Source organism: Marmota monax, unplaced genomic scaffold (assembly GCF_021218885.2).
Source record: "Marmota monax isolate L192 unplaced genomic scaffold, Marmota_monax_Labrador192_F-V1.1 WCK01_AAM20220418_F8-fsc00140, whole genome shotgun sequence".
Classification (NCBI taxonomy): Eukaryota; Metazoa; Chordata; class Mammalia; order Rodentia; family Sciuridae; genus Marmota; species Marmota monax.
Genome location: NW_026694256.1, coordinates 4219543 through 4235741, shown reverse-complemented (window position 1 = coordinate 4235741; position 16199 = coordinate 4219543). Strand labels below are relative to the sequence as shown.

At 33.8% G+C, this 16199-nt stretch overlaps 1 protein-coding gene across 5 annotated transcripts in view; it reads right to left on the bottom strand.

The window, feature by feature from the left end:
• Positions 1-16199, bottom strand: part of Pkib (cAMP-dependent protein kinase inhibitor beta) — a 107437-nt gene that overhangs the window by 67329 nt on the left and 23909 nt on the right. For 2 of the 5 annotated variants that reach the window (XM_058586261.1, XM_046467001.2), the window contains exon 2: positions 15077-15174. The exons of the other annotated variants lie outside the window; for them this stretch is intronic. The gene's annotated coding sequence lies outside the window, so the exon portion shown is untranslated. The remainder of the gene's footprint in view (positions 1-15076; positions 15175-16199) is intronic. 5 annotated transcript variants of the gene reach the window in all.

Here is a 16199-nt window from a genome sequence, read left to right as displayed (position 1 = left end):
CTATATGGTGAGCTAATAAATCCTCACAAAGGAAAACAGAAAAAGAAGTATAAAGTATTGTTGAAATTACAACTTTAGTGATAGGTTTAAGCTATGATATGCATTTAAATAATAACATATTACACACATGCACACTAACATATAGAATAATTTTAAATTAAGGGGTTTATTTTGGGTGGCTGCCTAGCAGTTAATTCACAGAGTGAAGCCATATTCTACATGATATACCAATAATGATATAACCACAAACCAAATAAAATTACAAGAGAGTCTTCACAAAAATATAATATGGATATGCCTTTGAGAGAAATGTCCTTTGAGCCATACTTTAGCAGCATACCCACATATATAGAACTGACATATACTTAAAACTATAATAATAATAATCAGTAGCTAAAATATTCACAATGTCTCCCAGAAGTTTGAGAATACATCATCTGAGACAAATAATGATAATCAGCTCATATCCTGGTTTAGACAATTATTTCATCTTTTCAGAAGTTATTATACCCTGACATTTTAGGGTTGTGCTTAAAATAACCATACATTTATACTTCCCTATCAATGAATATTTTTATGAGTACCATTATAATGTCTGCTATTTACAGGTAGGATAATAGGTAAATATTAAAATTAACAAAAAAAATTATGCATTCCCAAGCAGCTATAAATTCAAATTGTACAGCCTAAACTCATTTGTAAATAATACAAATTATTATAATTTTGTTAAGAACATAATTAGATGAAGTCTTATATTTAACACGACAGATGTTTGCTTTTAACCTATCATTTAACTTATGTTGAACAATTAAATTTTTATTTCCAGCAGGTGGTCAAGGATAGTGATTTTATTTATCTTATAAATATATGATATATCTTAGAGGAACAAAACCAAAGTAAGCAAAATTTAAAAATTGTTTTCACGACTTTTAATCTTAGGTGTTGTACTAGTTTTGACATTCAAAGTAAACATTAAATGAGGAATTATTTGTTCTGATACCATGTGCCACAATGAAACAACAACAATGTCGCCTTACTTTAAAGAGCCTGAGACTGGCTTTTGTTAAAGAAAATTGCAGACCTTGATTGGAATCGAAAACTCCTGATTTTCAGGTTGTGGTTTAATTAATGAGTCAGTTCTCTGTCTCCAGTCCAACCTTGGCACACCCAAACCTCAAAGAGATGGATATGTCATATTCATTAACTAGCCAGAAATCAAGACAACTGTGGGGCAAAACTAACACTGACAGGTAACTACACAGGAGATAACTTCTGATTACCAATGATACTTGCCTTGCCAAACTATATACTTCCCTACCTATCAGAACAAATAGGACAGAGGGCTTCATCCAGGGGAAAGAGATAGTAATTAGGCTTACCTGGAGAGAGACGACAATCATAAGGGGAAAAAAAAATGATGGATTAAAGCTATAAATCTATCCAGGCATTCTGAAATCCAGGTATCACTCATTTTCATTTATTTCTAATGGAAAGGGCTTAAGAATTCATTATCTTATCTGCATTTGATTATTTAACACAAGCAGCAGCATGTTGAACAGAATAATAAACTAGAAAATGTTTTATAATTTATTCTATGAAATTGTTTGGCTTTGAGATCTGGAGTGGGTAGTTCAAGAACTGCCATTAATCTGCTAGGTAACCGAGTGTTAAAAGAACAACATTAGATAAAATAAATTTAACATACCTTATTTGAACAAAGAATGATTCATGAATCAGGCAGCACTCAAAACTGGAAGAGGTTTAGAGAGCTCTGCCAGGCAGCCTGGGCAGTGGGAATGTATAGATTACACATGGAAACAAAGTCAAGAAGTTACTTGACTGGAGAGAGCCAGTTATTTGCCTTATTTGGGTATGGTTCCATGTGAGGTCCTTAGTTATATAACCACTGAGATACTTGACTGGCTGTGATTGACTGAAGCTCAATTCAGAAGTAATCAGTTATGAACTATGTCTCTAAGTTAAGTTTCAATTTACTTGCATAAAGGTTCTGGGTACAGAAATGACCCCAGGCAAATGGGATCCTGCTTATTTTGTTTTAACACAAGATATTCACTTCTCTTATTACCTGTTATTTTTTTTTCATATGCAGTCTTACCCTCCATTGTGGATTGCCTTAAAGAGTCTTAATTTATTCACATTTTTCTGACCTTCCATCCAGTTTAGCTTCTGTCACTTCAAAAGTTTGCAGTATAGACAATATATAAAGATATAAATTTAAAATGATGTTTTCTCCTAACTCCTCCAGAAATAGCATCCTGTCATCCATGGGCCAAGTTTAGAAGTAAGGCAGGTCAGTAGATATGAGTAGCAAGTAAAATATTTCATTTACAAAGTGAGACACAAATCTCACAAGGGAGAACAGAACTATAACCATATCCACAGAGATTTTAGAAACATAATGTACAAATAATTAAAATGTTATTTATGTAAATTTAAAATATATAAACCAAGACTAAATATTGGGATAGTTCAATAAATATATGAGTGAAAATACTAAATAAATGGGAACAACATACACAAATTCAATGATGTTTCTAAGAGGAGATTTGACCAACTCTACCACTTTAAAATGGAAGAGTTTAAGCAAATATTACACAATAAATGAGACAATTCTAGGAAGTGAGGGTTGATTTAATTATTTGTTCTTCTGTGCATTAAATGTCTCAACATACAAATTACAGGTATTCCTGAACTTTCAATGGGTTTACATTATGATAAGCTCATCCTAAATTGAAAATATCGTAAGTAGGAAATGCATTTAACACATCTAACCTATCATCATAGCTTAGCAACACAATTCACTATAGACTCTTGGTTATTTTTCCCAAATAATTGTGTGGTTATCTAGGAGCTTCAGCCTACTGCAACTGCCTAGCACTGCCAGAGTATCATACTGCATATTACTATCCTTGGAAAAAGATCAAAATTTATAGTACAGTTGCTACTGAGTGAGTATTGCTTTCTGACCATCATAAGGTAGAAAAATTCTAAGTCAAACATCTGAAATCATGAACTACCTGCATACGAGTGAAAAACAAAACACAAACTACTAAAAACAAAAGGTGGAGCTAGTCAAAGGTCTAGGAAAGGGAGCATGAAGTATTGAAATGGTTCATTTATGGTAGTTCATCAGAGTGTTCAAAGGCAATCACAGTTCATTGAGTTAACATTGTTACAATCACTTATTGCTTGATTTGATTCATCTAGCATAATCTGGCTGTAGCTCAACCACCTGAATCCTTTTTGAATTTTTACTGGCTAATTCAAATATTCAGTGGTTAACAACAACAACACATGAAATAGGAGTCGATTGCAATACAGGTACTTAGTAATAACCAAACACTAGCAATTTGCAAACACATCCAACCTGCATGAGCTTGCTATCTTTCAACAGGTCATCGTCTGCATTCTCCTTTGATATGACAAACTGAGGTTGACAGTACATATCCTACTACAATAAAAGTGCCACAGACTGAGCTAAAAAAGAAATCTTTCCAACAATCAAGAACAGACAAATGATAACAAACTGGAACAAATGTTCTGATAAGTTTTCAAATGTTGTATATATCTACTGTTTCTCAATGCGCATTTGAGAAAGTTTTTGTTTTTAGAATCCACAGATAGAGAGGGATTTTCTACATTAATGGCTGTCATTTTAACTTTCTGGGTTGTTCAAAGTAGTCTAAGTATTTCCCAAGACTCGATTCTGGCTCCTTATAGTAATTGTACCATTTATCCAGTGCCCAATAAATGTTAAACATTTTTAATTCATTCATTTACTCTCATTATTTTATTTAATTCTCATCACAGTCTTGTGAGACATAAACTGTTCCAATCCCTATTTTTTATGTAGGAGTTAAGACTCATAGATGAGAGATTTGGCTAAGATGTAAGGGTTAAGTGACAAACCTGGTAGACATTACTAAGAAACAGCCTCGACATCTCTCATTAGATTTCCTTTGGGCGAGCCCTTTCCAATCAGTGGTTTCAATAACAGATCCTAGGACATTTATGTTTGGACATGAGTTCATTACTCATCCTCTACTCCCAACCCCTCACCACCCCACAGGTGAATCCCTTATTCTACCTCCATTCTTGGAGGTTCCAAGCTTATGGAACATCTCTTACTAAAGGAAACTTGTTATAATTTCAGGCAGCCTTTCCTTTGATTAAGCAAAAATGTTTCAGATTCCATCCACTTGATATGATTTCATCTTGTTGACCACACTCTACAGATTTCTTTCTCAAAGTGATATTCCTCCCCACACTGCAGCTAGCATACCATCCCTTAGGACTTTCTCAAAGGGAACAACTACCACTCCTGATGTGAAGCTCCTGGGGTCTCCTCACAGCCCTCTGCAGGGTTATCTCTAGTTCAGCTTTCTCATGCTGGTGGCATTGTATCATCATTGTGCCAGGCCTAGGTGAATGCAGTAAATACCTAAAGAATATGTACTGGATGAGGCAATGAGAAAATGCATTTTATACATTATGACTATTAATTGAATTAATGGAAAATTACTTCCATCACTAAGAATTAGTGCTGAACTGTTAATTATACCATTCTCCATACCCCTCTCCCTCACTTTTCTTTCTCTCTATCACCCTCAAATCTATCCATTTTCCCTTACCCCCCTCTACAAGGGTGTCTATCTGTTCTAGTATTGTGTTTGTTGGCATCTTGTTGTTTTATTCTGTGCCCCATATCCCCCTCCAGAATTCATTACTTACCAGCAGGTTTGGTTTTGTGGTTTTTCTTTCTTTTTTGACAGTCTTCAAAACACAACAGTCTGGCATGCATGAAAATTAACAAGATTTATTTCTTTATCTTTAGAATTGTACTTCTTGATTTTGTTACTCTTGTTTAAAAAAAAAAGGTTAAGTCTCTCTTTTTATTTTATTACCCATGAGAAGAAAAAAACACTTTTATATAGTTCTTTTGGCTACCTCCAGGCCCCTTTCTAGTTGGTAAAAAAAAAAAAAAATATATATATATATATATATATATATATATATATATACCAAGTATATATCTATGCACAAATAAAGATACATGTTTTAAAAACCAGTGTTTGTTTGGAACCAGTTATTAGAGCTATAGTTACACTGTATTCTCCTTTTTTTTCCTTCCCTTCTTTCTCTTTCTTTCCTATTTTTTATATTCATACATTTCCAGGCACATCTCCTGAGCAGACAGGATGGATCTGCCTGTGATATAACTTCACCAGTATCTAAAAGTCTTTACAGGAAGAATGCTGATGATTGCTTTTGGCCAAACTGCAGGATCAGGACCTAACTGGGGAGAATATTGTGTCAGAGAAAGAAAACTCTTCAGGGATGATGGATAAAAGAGTTGAAGTAACAAACTCAATCAGGGACAATGGTTACTACTAGAAGGCAGGGAATGGCTGAACCTACAACATTGTGCAATTTCAGCCTGCAAACAAAAGGTCAATATTGATGGGGGAGATGAGGAGTCAATGTCAGCTAGAGAATGCAGAAGTGCATGATCAAGGGTAGGTGCAACAAGGAGGAACAGCAATGGCCAGGAACCAGTACATTGGCCAGAAACACAGAGAGGGACTGGATGCAAACAGATAGATGAGGAAGTCTATAAGGCCACAGGTTACTCTTTTCCATGAGATTGGGCTCAGAATCAGCAATTATAATAATAGGACCCTGGATAAAATTTACTATTTTGTTAGTTTGTAAATTGATTGTGATAGTACAGACTGGTATAATTTGGCACATTTTACATAAACCGAAACTTTAAAATTTTTCCATTGTTCATTGATCATTATAAATTTCCCATTCACATCTGTTCTAGGGCCCCAGTTTTGAAAGATCAAAGTTATTTGGACAGAGATGAAGAAAACAATCTTTCTTCTACCATACTCTACAATAAAACAAAGCAAGAAATTTTCGAGATGGCAGAAAAGAAGAGATCACTTTCTTGGCTGCTCTGTGGCATGAAAAAAAAAAGCAGATAGGCACCTTTCTCAGTAAGGTATGTAGAAAAAAAGAAAGTGGGGATTTAGTAGGAATTAATATTGGACATTCCAAGCAGATCAGGGATTCGGGAGTTTGTATATAATAAAATAAGGGGGAAAATCCCCAGTGCCACCACTGCTGCTGATGGAGGTACCAGCCAGAGCAGTCTCTATGTGAGCAAAGTGAGAGATAAGGGAATTAAAGGAACCCATATTTTAGGATGTCTGAGGTATGTCTGGGTACAGAAAGATCAAAGATCAAATAAATGCCTGACTAAACTGAAAGCCATGTTGCACAATATTCTTGTATGAGAAAGAAGCCACATCTCTCCTGGCTTCCTGTGGAGGACAGAGGAAGAAACAATTTTGCAGCTGTGGCTCTGGGACCAGCAGATGGGGGAGCTGATTTCTAACAAACACAAGCTTGGCCCTAAATACAGGACTAGCAAACCCACATTGCACAACATAAAGTGTGCCTAAGTGACCAGGAGAAAATCAAATGTGAACGGGGTTTACCCAAAAGAATACTGGTCATGGAAACCCAAGAGACTTCTCCCACTCCAATCTGGCCATTTGCAGGATAAGCTGGGAGAGATTCACCCTGCCAGGGATTCCAACGGGCAAAAACGTGAGTGGTTGAGTTTGGAGACTGAACTCAAGAAATGAGAAATTGCAGGGTCTGCAGGTGATGGAGGGGACTAAAGATTGACTCCTCCACTTCACGAGTGGAACCCAGGCAAAATCCCTGGGGTGCAGTATTCAAGTATAAATGGCCACTGTTGGATCCTAGAGGTGCACTCATTAAAAGTCTTCAGATCAATTTGCATTCAGTGAAGAGCCTGGAGCTTAACTAAGCCTGGACCTCACATCGAGGATCTCTGCCCATGGTATATCCTCTCATATTTTACAATTCCATCCTAAGGGTGGAGCAGATATCATACTCCAGCCCACCCAAACTAACACTGCTGTGAAATGAAGCCAAGAAGCTTTTGAGCTCGAATGGAAAAAGTTCTTTAACTTTTCATCAAGATCTTTTTTTAAAATTTTTTTATTATTTTAAAATTTTTTAATTTTCTCTCTTTAATTGTGATCTGAGTGGTTCACGGACACTTACACATATTCACATTTGTTTCTTTTTTTCTCATTTCTAGCATTTTTTGAAGGCAATAATTTTGGATGGCTGCATCAGTAATTTGAGGTCTAGGATGTTTGATTAGTATATTTCTTTTTTGTTTTGTGTTCTTTTATTTTTACTTTTAAAAATTTTTATTTTATATAAATTTTCTCTCACTTTTGTTTCCCTTGACTGTCTTTTTCTCTTTTCTTCAGCTAATAGCCAACATTTATTGTTCTTTCAGTCTTCCTTTAATTTTTCACTTCTATTTTCTCTCCTCCTACCTCATAATCATCACATCTGACATCAGTTCTGTTCTCTCCCTGTTCACCAGTCAAAATCATAAACCCTTTTGCAAACTTACTGTTTTTACTGTGGGCATTACCTGATCACATGATTTCTGTTTATTGCAACAATTAACATTGTAGACATCATAGCAGAAACTATTTTATTTAATGCTGTATGTTGTTTGCATTGGTTATTGTTATTAATTGTCACCCCCTAAATGATGAAAGCATTGGAAACCTTCAGGGAAATTATAAGGCCACATAGGAGAAACTCTACTGCCTCAGATCCCTACTATTAGATGAGCAGACACACAAACAAAATGAAAAAACAAGGGAACAAATTTCCCCAAACAAAAATACTTCAGTAATAGAATTCATCAACATTACAGTGGAAGAAATGTCAGAGAAGGAGTTTAAAATGTTCATAGTTAAACTGATGTGTGAGATAAAAGACATATAAGGAGTGAAAGAGAGAATTTGGGAAGTGAACAATTACTTCAATAAAGACATAAATATTCTGGAAAAAAAATCAAAAATAAATCCTTGAAATGAAGAAATCAATAAGTCAAGTTAAAAATTCCATGGAAACTATCACCAGCAGACTAGACAGCTTAGAAGATAAAGTTTCAGGCAATGAAGACAAAATATATAATGTAAAAATAAAGTTGACCATGGAGAAATGTTAAGAGATGTTAAGAGACTATGAACAGAACTTCAGAGAAATATGGGAAAACATGAAAAGACTATCTATAAGACTTATCAGGATAGATGAAGGTTCATTTTCCCAAAACTTAAGAATAAAATGAAAAATCAAATACAGGAAGCTTACAGGATCTCAAATATACAAAATTAAAACAGACCCACACCAAGCCAATAAGAATGCCTAACGTACAGGATATGTTATGCCTAAAATAGGATAGAATTTTAAAAGCTGTGAGAGAAAAATGACAGGTCACATTTAGATGGAAACAATCCAGATCTCAGCTGATCTCACAACCCAGACATTCAAAGCTAGGAAGTCTTGGAATACTATAGACCAAGTTCTGAAAGAAAATGGATGTCAGCCAAGAATACCATATCAACCAAAACTAAGCTACAGAATTGACAATGAAGTAAGACCTTCCATGATAAACAAAATTAAGAAAATTCACAACTACAAAGCCTACACTACAAATCATACCCAATAAAATATTTCATAAAGAAGAAATGAAAAATAAAAGTGAAAACCAGCAAAGGGAGGAACTACAGTAGAAGAATAGTCAATCAAAGGATAGACTAATTCAAACTATAAACCATAAATAAATCAAAATGACGAGGAATAAAAATATGTTCTCAATAATAAGATTGCATCAATCAAAATACATTGACTAGTAGATTGGATTAAAAAGCAATATCCAACAGTATGCTGTCTCCAAGAGACTTACCTCACAGGCAAATACATCCAGGTAATAGGATGGGAAAAAAATATATCATTCACATGGATCTCATAAACAAGCATGGGTTTCTATCCTCATATCAGATAAAGTGGATTTCTAGCCAAAATAAATCAGAAGGGACAAAGAAGGACATTTCATACTGCTTAAGGGAATTATATGTCAACAACACATAACAATTATAAATATTTATGCCCCAAACAATGGAGCATCTATATATAGCAAACAAGCACTTCTCAATTTCAAGAATCAAATAGACCACAACACAATAATACCAGGTGACTTTAACATGTTTTTCTTATCATTAGATTGATCCTACAAAGAAAAGCTAAATAAAGAAGCCTATAGAAATAAAAAACACAAATAATTTAGACTTTATAGACATATAAGGAATATTTCATCTATCAATGACTGAATATACTTTCTTCTCAGCAGCACATGGATACTTCTCTAAAATAGACCATATCTTAGGACACTAAGTAATGCATAGCAAATACAAAAATATAGAGATAATATCTTATATTCTATCAGATAATAATGGAGTGAAATTAGAAATCAATGATAAAATTTAAAAAACAGAAGCTACTGGACCACCATCTATTGAATAACCAGTAGATAGCAAAAGAATTCAGGGAAGAAATTTTAAAAATGCTCAGAGGTAAATGAGAATAGCAACACAACTTATCAAAATCTCTCTGACACTATGAAGACAATTCTAAAAGTTTATTCTATTCTATTCATCACAATTCATTCATTCATTAAAAGAAAAAAAGTAACCAAATAAATAACCTAACACCATGTCTCAAAGTCCTAGAAAAAGAAGAATGAAACATCACAAGCAGTAGAAGACAGGAAATAATTAAAATGAGAGTTGAAATCAATAAAAAAAAATCAACCATACAAAAAGTTAGTTCTTTGAAAAAATAAATAAATTTGATAAACCTTTAGCCACATTAACTTAGAGAGAGGGAAAAAAAAACCTCAAGTTACTAAGCCTCATGATAAAAATGGAAATATCACCACAGATACTATTGAAATACAGATGATAATAAAAATCTAATTGGAAAACTTATACTCCAGTAGAGTAGAAAATTTTGAAGACACAAACTAGTTTCTAGAGACATATGACTTACCCAAATTTAATCAGGAGAACATAGAATATTTTAAAAGGTCAATTTCAAGCAGTGAAGTTAAGGACAGCATCAAAAGCCTACAAACTATAGCCTGAAACCAGAAGGATTGTCAGTTGAGTTCTACCAGACCTTCAAAGAAGAACTAACACCATTTCCTCCAGGAACATGACAGGGATGCCCTCTTTTCCCACTTCTTCCCACTTTCAGCATAGTCCTGGAAACTCTAGCCAGAGCAATTAGGCAAAAGAAATAAATTAAAGGGATACTCACAGATTAAAAACTAACACCAATCCTCCTCAAATTATTCCATGAAGTAGAAAAGGAGGGAACCCTTTCAAACTCATCTATGAAGCTAGCATTATCTCATACCAAAACTAGAAAAAGACACATCAAGAAAAGAAAACATCAGACCAATATCATTCATGAACTTAAATGCAAAAATTCTTAATAAAATACTAGCAAATCACATAAAAAATGTTTAAAAAGATAGTGCATCATGATCAAGTGGAGATAATCCCAGGGATATAAGGTTGGTTCAACATACAGAAATCAATAAATGTAATTCCTACATCAATAAAATTAAAGACAAGAATCACATGATTATTGAAATATGCAGGAAAAACATTTGACAAAATATAGCATTCATTCATATCCAAAACACTAGAAAAACTAGGGATAGTAGAAACATACCTCAAGATTGTAAAAGCTATATATGTTAAATCCAAGGTCAACATCATTCTAAATGAAAAAAATATTAAAAGCATTTCCTCCAGGAACATGACAGGGATGCCCTCTTTTCCCACTTCTTCCCACTTTCAGCATAGTCCTGGAAACTCTACCCAGAGCAATTAGGCAAAAGAAATAAATTAAAGGGATACTCACAGATTAAAAAAGAGCTCAAACTATCCCTATTTCTGATGACACAATTCTATGTTTAGAAGACCCAAAACTCAACCAGAAAACTTCTAGAACTCATAAATTCAGAAAAGTAGCAGGATATGAAATTAACACCCATAAATCAATATCATTCCTATACACCAATGATGAACCAGTTGAAAGAGAAATTAGGAAAACTCTCCCATTCACAATAGCCTTAAGGAAAAAAAAGTACTTAGGAGTCAATCTAATACAAGAGGTAGAAGACCTCTACAATGAAAACTACAGGACACTAAAGAAAGAAATTGAAGAAGACCTTAGAAGATGGAAAGATCTCCAATGTTCTTAGATAGGCAGAACTGATATTATTTAAATGGTCATATTACCAAAAGCCCTATACAGATTTGATGCGATTTCTATTAAGGTTCCAATGACATTCTTAATAGAAATAGAAAAAAATTTGAACAACTAATAATAAAATAAAAAGAAATAGAAAAAGTAGTCATGAAATCATTTGGCAAACTAAGAGACTCAGAATAGCTAAGCAATAGTAAGAAATAGTAAGAAAAGTAAAGCAAGAGGCATCACAATACCAGACCTTAAATTAAACTATACTATGTGCCTCATGGGTACAATACCAAATCAGAACTATCCCAGGATGGTGCCTGCCTTAACAAGCCTTCAATCCTGTATTTGTGGTATCAATCAGTACTTACTGATTCTTTGATTCTGTTCTCAAAAACAATCCACAAAAAAATTTTAAATACATTGTAAAATCACACTAGTTGTGTCTCCTCTCTGTTGATGTGTACAGCTATGTTAACATATCAATCTTTAACCATGGTTCCTGTATTTGATGTCATGTTAAAAAAGATTACAAAATTATTCATTTATTTTCCTCCAGTTATATCTCTTTATTTTTTATTAACATGTTACTTATTCGTTTGTATATTATATAAAAATTTACATTTTTCCTAACATTGAGTAATTATTGTTGTACCTCATTAAATGCTCAGCACTTTCTTCATCAATTAAAATCTTGTCTTTATTACACTTACTTTTATATGCTTTAACTTGTTAGGGATTTTCAAAGTAATTTAACTCTGCTAAGTTTCCATTTTATTAAAATAAAAGTACCACACTGTCTTAATTATAACTTGGTAGTATGTTTTAATACTTAGAAAACAGCAAGTTACTTTATCACTGTTTTTTCAAAAATTTGCTTGTCCCAGGTTGTCTATTCTTCCATTTCACCAAATTCTTCCCAGAAATCTCTTAGGTGTTTTAAGCAAAATTGTATTAACTTCATAATTAGTTTGAGGACATTAACATCTATACAACACTTATTATTGTCATCCAGGAATATATAAATGGTCATTATTGCTAATCCCTCACTTTTTGTTTCCCTATATATCATCACTATTTTCGTATTCTACTTCATCCACATTTCCTGTAGTTTATTCATAGCTATCCCATGGTTTTTATAAATGGGATGTTTTTCAACATTCTTTCTATTTATTGCCATTATGGTAAAATAAACTGGTTTATACACACTTATCTTCAATATGCCTCTTTAAAAGAAATCATTACTCTAATGGCTTTTCAGTTTTCTCAGGATTTTTATTAAAGAAATATGTATTTTAAGGAAAAAAATGTCATTGTTTCCTAATAATTACAGTTTTGGGGAGTCAGCATAACAGTATTTAAGACTCATGTGTCAAACAACCTAAGTTCTGACTCAGCTCTGCTACTCTTTACCTGGCAACTTAGCTGCTTGCTTAGCTTCTCTAGGCCTCAGTTTTATCTTGTGTAAAATAAGAATGACAGTAGTTTGTATCTCTAGGATTGTTGTGAGAATTATACTTGTAAGCATTTAGAGCAGTTCCTATTATATGTAATATAAACAAAAAAATTGTATTTTTATTTAATTTTTTAGAATTTATAGAATCATGTAAACTACAGGTGAAGAAATTGGTTGTGTAGTAAGTCTCTATTGTTTCTCTCTTTCCTTGCAATCAGTTATTTTGCATTGTAATGGCTTCTCTACATATTACTATATAGTATGTATATGTTATTTTTTTTAAAAAATCATTGCATTTTATCAAATATCAATTGGAATCAAATAAAAAGAATAGAGGTTTTATTATCTAGCTGTATGAAATTATTTTAATAAATTTCTCACAACTGAGATACTTTCACCTTCCTAGAACAAACACCTTTGTTGTATTATTTTATTTTATTGATTTCTAATTCCTTTAATAATATTTCACTGATTTTTTTGTGTGATTTTTCCTTTTTTGTGATACTTTTATTATTTTTTTTTGGATCTTTGGAGGAGTTTTATAGTATTATTCATTTTTTAAAATAAATCTGAAAAATATTATATCTCTATCATAGAGGGCATTGAATATAGGAACAATGTGTTCCTTACCAGTGCATCTTTTCACCAATCAATATAAATACCTGATGAAAGAAAAGATGCCTTATTCATTTAAACAGACAGCATTTTGGCTCCTGTCAAAGCTTCCTATCCAGGCTGGTCAAGGACATAGGTATAAGCATCAGACAGAATTAGACTCAAATCCTAAATTCACCACCCACTAGCTAAATATGTGCATTTGGCAAGGTACCCTTTAATCTCAGAGTAAATACATGCCTCCTTACCTTCCTCACAAACCTATCATAAAAATTAAGCAGGATTATGCTAGATGTCACCGCACACTCAACCCACAATGCTGACCCAGTTAATTATTTTATACATTAGCTTTCATTTTTCATTAATACAAAATTAATAGTTACATTTCTACTGGTTATTTTTTTCCCAGTATGGAAATTCTAGTGCTTTATGTGTTAATATAAATATGTTTGATAAAATATTTGTGAAAATGACTTCAGTATAAAAAGAAAAACTCAAGTAAAGCATCTAATTCTTAAACTTAGATACACTGACACATTAAAAATTTGACATTAAAATAAAATGCTCTGGGGCTGGGGATGTGGCTCAAGCGGTAGCGCGCTCGCCTGGCATGCGTGCGGCCCGGGTTCGATCCTCAGCACCACATACGAAGACGTCGTGTCTGCCGAAAACTAAAGAATAAATGTTAAAAAATTCTCTCTCTCTCCCTCTCTCTCTCTCACTCTCTCTTTAAAAAAAATAAAAATAAATAATAAATAATAAAATAAAATGCTCTGATGAGACATGGAAATGGCCCCTTTGCCAAGGTCTAAGCAAAGTCACAAAGTCACAGTGGACTAACAGGAAAGGAGTATGCTAGTGTAAGAAAATCAGGCAAGAATGCTGGGGATATAGGTCAGTTGGTAAAATGCTTGCCTCCAAGCACAAGGCCTTGGGTTCAATCCCCAAAACCACCACCAAAAAAAAAAAAACCAGACACTGAGACTGGACCACATGGAATGCAGCCACTCTGTCCTGTTCTCCTGGAACTCTGTCCTCATAGGAATCAGAATGCGAGGAGGATGCTGGAGCCTGCACCAGGCCTGCTTGATCTGTTCTCAGAATCTGTCATCTAAACTGCAGTGGGGGAGCCAGCCTCCCATTCTGGGTGAAAGAACAAAGGCAGCACTAAGTGATTAGCCTGGCCTCAGAGCAAATTCTACCAATCTGATAGAACTTTGGTGAAACAGTAATAACCTGAAAAACGAACGTGGTCTAATTGTTAAGACATACCAAGTAGAGGGTGTGTGTGTGTGTGTGTGTGTGTATTTCTCAAAAAGGCATTACTTTGAGGATTATGTCTACCAGTGTTAGAATCATCAAGAAAATTTACTTGTACACACTGATTATAGATTTATTACTATGATCTCTGAGGAGACTAATTATAAGCAATGAGTTTATAAGAACTGAAGGTAAATTGTGAATTTCTCTCCTGTGTAAATACTGTAATTTTTTAAAACATTATTTTGATTAAACAGCTGCCTCTACTGAGAACAATTTAAATAGGCAAAACAAAGAATGGAAATATAAAACCAAGTTCAGTTTCTCTACTAATCGCTGGTCCATAGCTGAGACAGAAATGTGTGTCTTGGGTTCTGAGTATGTATAATCTGCTATAAATTTGTTGATTAAACTATATTGATAGATTTTCCAAAATGAAGACATTATCACCTTACCTTTCTATTGCTGTCCTCAAGCTTTATAGCAAAAAGACTTTTTCAGGGACACCCTGAGTACTAGGACTGATGGAACAAAAGGTGTACCCACCTCTATCTTTTCTGACCAAAGTGGACTCAACAATTTTTGGTTTCCTGCTTTCCCCAGATTTATCTTGATTGAGTCCCTTTCTCAGTATATCATGATCCCTGAAGAAAACAAAGTGGGAAAAACAGGTTTATTAAGATAAACCTCTTTAGTTCCTTGTCTTACAGAAAAGAACAAGTGGTTCCCTTGGTCTAAAACAACTAATGTAATGATCAAATGCCACACAATTCTAAGAATATTCATTGTCATTTTTTCATTCCTCATCCCAATTTTTTTTCTTTTCTACTTCTCTGGGAACAGAAGGTTCCTGAGTAAGAGCGCCATACTTCCTTATAAATGAGGAGTATGTTTCTTTTTATTATTTTGTTTCATTGAAACCCACCAATCTGAGCAAATTTTCTTGTAAACAGATTCACTAGATGAATGAGAGATTTCCCCAAATATGTGACTTAAAAAGTGCCATAACTCTGCAGCAGTTCAACTCTGAATTTCAGTACCAAGGAACTAGGACACTGTTTTTCCCAATCACATGACATAGTGATTGCGATTCTTGGAGAGAAAACAAACACAATAAAATCCAGTGCACATCAATTGCCTCTGTATCAAAATTTGGATATTTGTAGCTGACCCACTTATATGTTTTTGTTCTTCATATTCTTTTAGATATTTCTGTATTAAACATCCTCATTTAAAAACTAATAATATGGAAAAAATCTAGTTATTTCTTTTCCATATATACTTTGTCAGTTTGTTTGTTTTGGTACCAGGGATTGAACCCAGAGGCACTTCACCACTGAGACACATCCCCAGCCCATTTTTAATTTATTTTGAGACAGGTTCTCCTCGCTAAGTTGCTGAGGTTGGCTTTGAACTTGTGATCCTCCTGCCTCAACCTCTGGAGCTGCTAGGATTACAGGCATGTGCCACTGCACCTGGCCCATTTCTATATAGACTTTTGATAGAGGTAGCTACAACTAATCACCAAATAAATAAGAGCCCCTTTCACTCAGGCAGCCTACATATTTGAGAAGATGCATAGTAAATACTTAGCTGTCTAAGATGAGAAAGCTGTGATTTTTATTTTGTTGTTTGTTTGTTTCATTTTATGGAGATCATCTGTTCATTT